This window comes from Arachis duranensis, chromosome 3 (genome assembly GCF_000817695.3).
Source record: "Arachis duranensis cultivar V14167 chromosome 3, aradu.V14167.gnm2.J7QH, whole genome shotgun sequence".
NCBI classification, from domain to species: Eukaryota; Viridiplantae; Streptophyta; class Magnoliopsida; order Fabales; family Fabaceae; genus Arachis; species Arachis duranensis.
The window spans coordinates 40,225,994-40,231,677 of NC_029774.3; the positions used below are offsets into that span (position 1 = coordinate 40,225,994).

Sequence of the window (5,684 nt, forward strand, 5' to 3'; positions counted from 1 at the left end):
GGAGAGTTCTGGGATCATACATCAATCCAAATCTAGGAAATTGTGGTAGCAGCATTCAAAGGCCAACTATCCATGCTAATAACTTTGAATTAAAGCCTCAGCTCATAACTCTTGTGCAAAACAACTGTTCTTATGTAGGAAGTACACAAGAGGACCCAAATGAGCATCTCACTAAATTCCAAAGGATATGTGACACGATTTAGTCTAATGGTGTTCATCCTGACACCTATAGATTGTTACTGTTTCCATTTTCTTTGAGGGACAAAGCATCAAAATGGCTGGAATCATTCCCCAAGGAAAGGTTAACAACCTGGGAGAATGTAATGAACAGATTCTTGACAAGGTTCTATCCACCACAAAATATAAATAGGCTAAGAACTGAAGTACAAACGTTCAGATAGTTGGATGGTGAGACCATTTATGAAGCCTGGGAAAGATTCAAAGATTTGACTAGGAAATGCCCCCTGACATGTTTAATGAGTGGTACAAATTCATATCTTCTATGAAGGGTTGAATTATGAATCAAAGAAGGTTGTAGACCACTCATTTAGAGGTTCACTTAACAAGAAAAAGACCATTGAAGAAGCCATCGATGTTATAGAGACAGTGGCTTACAATGAGTATTTTTATGCCTCAAACAGGAGCAACAACATGGGCGTCTTAGAATTAAACCAAATGGATGCAATCCTAGCCCAGAACAAGATGATCACCAAGCAACTTACTGAACTGACCAAGCAAATGGAGAAGAATCAGGTTGCAGCTATCCACTCTCAACCCTTACCTCAAGAAGAGTTGGAGACTGAAGAAGGAGTTAACTATGAGGAAGCTAATTACCTTGGAAATTTATCTAGGCAAGCCAATGATCCCTATTCCAAAACCCATAACTCTGGTTGGAAGAACCACCCAAACTTTGGGTGGAGAAACCAACAAAACCAAGGCCAAGACCACAGACCACACAATCCTAACCAAAACTCCAACCAAAAACCATACCATACCACACAAAATACTCATTCCCATACACCATACCAAAGCCACAATAGCCACTCTCAATACCCCAATTTGAATGAACCATCACCACAGGAGAATGACAGAATGGCCAGGATGGAAGCAATGCTTGCAAATCTTTGCAAAGAAGTTGAAGGCATAAAAAAATTCAAGGAGGAAGTAATATCCAATCAGCAAAATCAAGATGCTGCCACTCAGAAGCTCGAAGCACAAGTGGGATATTTGTCTAAACAAGCCCCTAGTTATAGTTCTAATGGTGCGACTAAGACAACTTTCAGAGAAGAATGCAAAGCTATTACCCTCAGAAGTGAAAGAGAATTGGAGGAGAAGTCAAGGGAGACTAAAGAGGAGGAAGTAGAGGATAGTCCAATTGACAAGAAAGAAGCACAAATACCTACTCCCAGTTCATCAGAAGACAAGGAAGCTCTAAAGCCATATGTTCCAAAGGCTCCTTACCCTCAGCGCTTAATGAAGAATGCAAAGGATAGCCAATTCTCCAAATTCTTAGAGATCTTCAAGAAATTTCAGATCAACATTCTCTTTGCTGAAGCATTAGAACAAATGCCACTCTATGCTATGTTTTTGAAAGAGTTGATGACAAAGAAAAGAAGCTAGAGAAATGATGAAATTGTGATACTTACTGAGGAATGTAGTGCTATCATGCAACACAAGCTACCCCAAAAATTGAAGGACCCAAGAAGTTTCCAAATTCCCTGCATCATAGGAGAAATAACAGTTGAGAAAGCCTTGTGTGACTTAGGAGCTAGTATAAACTTGATGTCTATAACTATGATGAAAAAGATGAAGATTGAAGAAGCCAAACCAACAAGAATGGCCCTCTAACTGGCAGATCGGTCATTTAAATTCCCTCATGGCATAGTAGAAGACCTACTTGTGAAAGTAGGAGACTTCATTTGGGCTATCATTGATGTCCAAAAGGGTGAACTTACCCTTAGGCTACATGAAGAGAGAATGGTGTTCAATGTATTCAAGGCTATGAGCTATCCACCAGAGTCATTAGGAGAGTGTATGAGGTTGGATGTAGTGGAAACTGTAGTGCAAGAGACCCTTGAAGAAGCACTTGGAGAATTGACGGAGGGTGATTCCATGTTGAATATTGAAGTTGCTGAGGTCAACGCAGCAGAAATGCCTCTTCCAAGCACATTAGAGGAGAGGAAAAAGGAGAAAGAATCACCCAAACTGGAGCTGAAAGCACTGCCTCTTACTCTCAAGTATGCATACTTGGGAAGTGATGGAAGTTACCCGGTAATCATCAATTCTGCCCTTAGTCAAGAACAGGAAGAGGAATTAATCAAAGTGTTGCAAAAGCACCAAGATGCCATTGGATGGACCCTTATTGACTTAAAAGGGATAAGCTCATCCATATGCATGCATAAGATCTTGCTGGAAGATTATGCCAAACCCTCCATTCAAGCCCAAAGAAGATTGAATCCTGTCATGAAAGAAGTAGTTCAAAAGGAGGTGATGAAGCTATGGCAGGCAGGTGTGATCTATCCCATTTCAGATAGACCATGGGTGAGCCCTGTCCATGTGGTTCCAAAGAAAGGAGGCATCACTGTTGTACCCAATGAGAAAAATGAACTCATTCCTACAAGAACTGTTACCGACTAGAGGATGTGCATTGACTATAGGAAACTCAATGAGGCAGCCAGAAAAGATCATTTTCCACTACCTTTTATGGACCAGATGTTGGAGAGATTGGCAGGACATGCATATTACTATTTTCTTGATGGATATTCGGGATATAATCAAATAGTGGTTGATCCAAGAGATCAAGAAAAGACATCATTCACCTGTCCATATGGAGTTTTTGCTTACAGGCGCATGCCTTTTGGATTGTGCAATGCCCCTACAACCTTCCAAAGATGCATGCTGTCTGTTTTCTCAGACATGATTGAAAAATTCATTGAAGTCTTCATGGACGATTTCTCAGTCTTTGGAGGTTCCTTTTCCAATTGCCTTAATCATCTTGCCTTAGTGTTAAAAAGGTGCCAAGAGACAAACATAGTTCTAAACTAGGAGAAATGTCATTTTATGGTAACAGAGGGGATTGTTCTTGGCCATAAAATTTCAAAAAAAGGCATAGAGGTAGACAAAGCTAAGGTGGAATTAATTGAGAAATTACCTCCACCTAGTAATGTCAAGGTAATTAGGAGTGTTTTAGGCCATGCTGGTTTTTACAGAAGGTTTATCAAAGATTTTTCTAAAATTGCAAAACCTTTGAGCAATCTATTAGTCTTTGATACACCTTTTGTATTTGATCAACAATGCACACTAGCTTTTGAAACATTGAAAAGAGAACTTTGCTCAGCACCTATCATTGGCCCACCTGATTGGAATTTGCCTTTTGAACTAATGTGTGATCCATCAAACCTTGTTATTGGGGCAGTGCTTGGCCAGAGGAAAGGCAATTTAGTGCATGTTATCTATTATGCTAGCAAAGTTTTGAATGAAACTCAGAGGAATTATACCACTACTGAGAAGGAATTACCGGCAATAGTGTTTGCATTTGATAAGTTTAGATCATATCTCATTGGATCTAAAGTTATTGTTTTCACTGATCATGCAGCACTAAAATATTTACTTGCAAAACAAGAGTCAAAACCAAGAATGATAAGGTGGGTTTTTGGTGCACGAAAATTACACTCACACTATATAATTCTGCACAACTAACGAGCAAGTGCACTGGGTCGTCCAAGTAATACCTTACGTGAGTAAGGGTCAATCCCACGGAGACTGTTGGCTTGAAGCAAGCTATGGTTATCTTATTATTATTAGTCAGGATACCAATAGGGTTCTTTAGTTTCAATTGTAAAAAGTAAAAGAGCATGAAATTAGTGATTGTTACACAGTAATGGAGAATATGTTGGAGTTTGGAGATGCTTTGTCGTCTGAATCTCTGCTTTCCTACTGTCATCTTCTTCACGCACGCAAGATTCCTTCTATGGCAAGCTGTGTGTTAGTAGATCACCATTGTCAATGGCTTCCATCCGTCCTCTCAGTGAAAATGGTCCAAATGCGCTGTCACCGCACGGCTAATCATCTGTCGGTTCTCGATCATGTCAGAATAGGATCTATTGATCCTTTTGCGTCTGTCACTACACCCAACACTCGCGAGTTTGAAGCTCGTCACAGTCATTCAATCCCTAAATCCTACTCGGAATACCACAGACAAGGTTTAGACTTTCCGGATTCTCAAGAATGCTACCAATGGATTCTAACTTATACCACAAAGACTCTGATTAAGGAATCTAAGAGATACTCATTCAGTCTAATGTAGAACAGAGGTGGTTGTCAGACACGCGTTCATAGGTTGAGAATGGTGATGAGTTTCACGGATCATCACCTTCTTCATATTGAAGTGCGAATGAACATCTTAGATAGAAACAAGCGTGTTTGAATAGAAAACAGAAATAATTGAATTAATTCATCGAGACACTGCAGAGCTCCTCACCCCCAATAATAGAGTTTAGAGACTCATGCAATCACAAAGTACAAGGTTCAGATCTAAAAAATGTCATGAGATACAAAATAAGTCTCTAAAAGTTGTTTAAATACTAAACTAGTAACCTATGTTTACAGAAAATGAGTAAACTAAGATGGATAGTGCAGAAATCCACTTTTGGAGCCCACTTGGTGTGTGCTGGGGCTGAGTCTTACGCTTTTCACGTGCCTGGGCTGTTTTTGGAGTTAAACGTTAGGTTGTAACCTGTTTCTGGCGTTTAACTCCAACTTGCAACCTGTTTCTGGCGTTCAACGCCAGAATGCAACATAGAACTGGCGTTAAATGCCAGTTTACGTCATTTATCTTCGCGCAAAGTATAGACTATTATATATTGCTGGAAATCCTTGGATGTCTACTTTCCAACCCAATTGAAAGCGCACCAATTGGACTCCTTTAGCTCCAAAAAATCCATTCCGAGTTTAGGGAGGTCAGAATCCAACAGCATCAGCAGTCCTTTTTCAGCCTGAATCAGATTTTTGCTCAGCTCCCTCAATTTCAGTCAAAAAATACCTGAAATCACAGAAAAATACACAAACTCATAGTAAAGTCCAGAAATATGAATTTTGCCTAAAAGCTAATAAAAATATACTAAGAACTAACTAAAACATACTAAAATCTACATGAAATTACCCCCAAAAAGCGTATAAAATATCCGCTCATCACAATACCAAACTTAAACTGTTTCTTGTACCCAAGAAACTAGATAAATAAAATAGGATAAAAAGAAATTAAGAAGCAATAATATCTCAGAGTTTCAAGTGAAGCTCAAATTCTAATTAGATGAGAGGGGTTAATAGCTTTTTGCTTCCAAACAGTTTTGGCATCTCACTTTATCCTTTGAAATTTAGAATGATTGGCATCCATAGGAACTCAGAATTCAGATAGTATTATTGATTCTCCTAGTTTAGTATGTTGATTCTTGAACACAGCTATTTTATGAGTTTTGGCCGTGGCCTTAAGCACTTTGTTTTCCAGTATTACCACTGGATACATAAATGCCACAGACACGTAACTGGGTGAACCTTTTCAGATTGTGACTTAGCTTTGCTCAAGTCCCCAATTAGAGGTGTCCAGAGTTCTTAAGCACACTCTTTTGCTTTGGATCACGACTTTAACCAGTCAGTCTCAAGCTTTTCACTTGGACCTGCATGCC

The 5,684-nt window shown here is 39.3% G+C and overlaps 1 non-coding gene across 1 annotated transcript; it reads right to left on the reverse strand.

Annotated features, from left to right (window-relative positions):
- Positions 1 to 368: 368 nt before the first annotated feature.
- On the reverse strand, positions 369 to 475 carry LOC127746144 (small nucleolar RNA R71). The gene has a single exon (XR_008007763.1). It is a non-coding gene; the product is annotated as a small nucleolar RNA R71 (small nucleolar RNA).
- Positions 476 to 5,684: the final 5,209 nt, after the last annotated feature.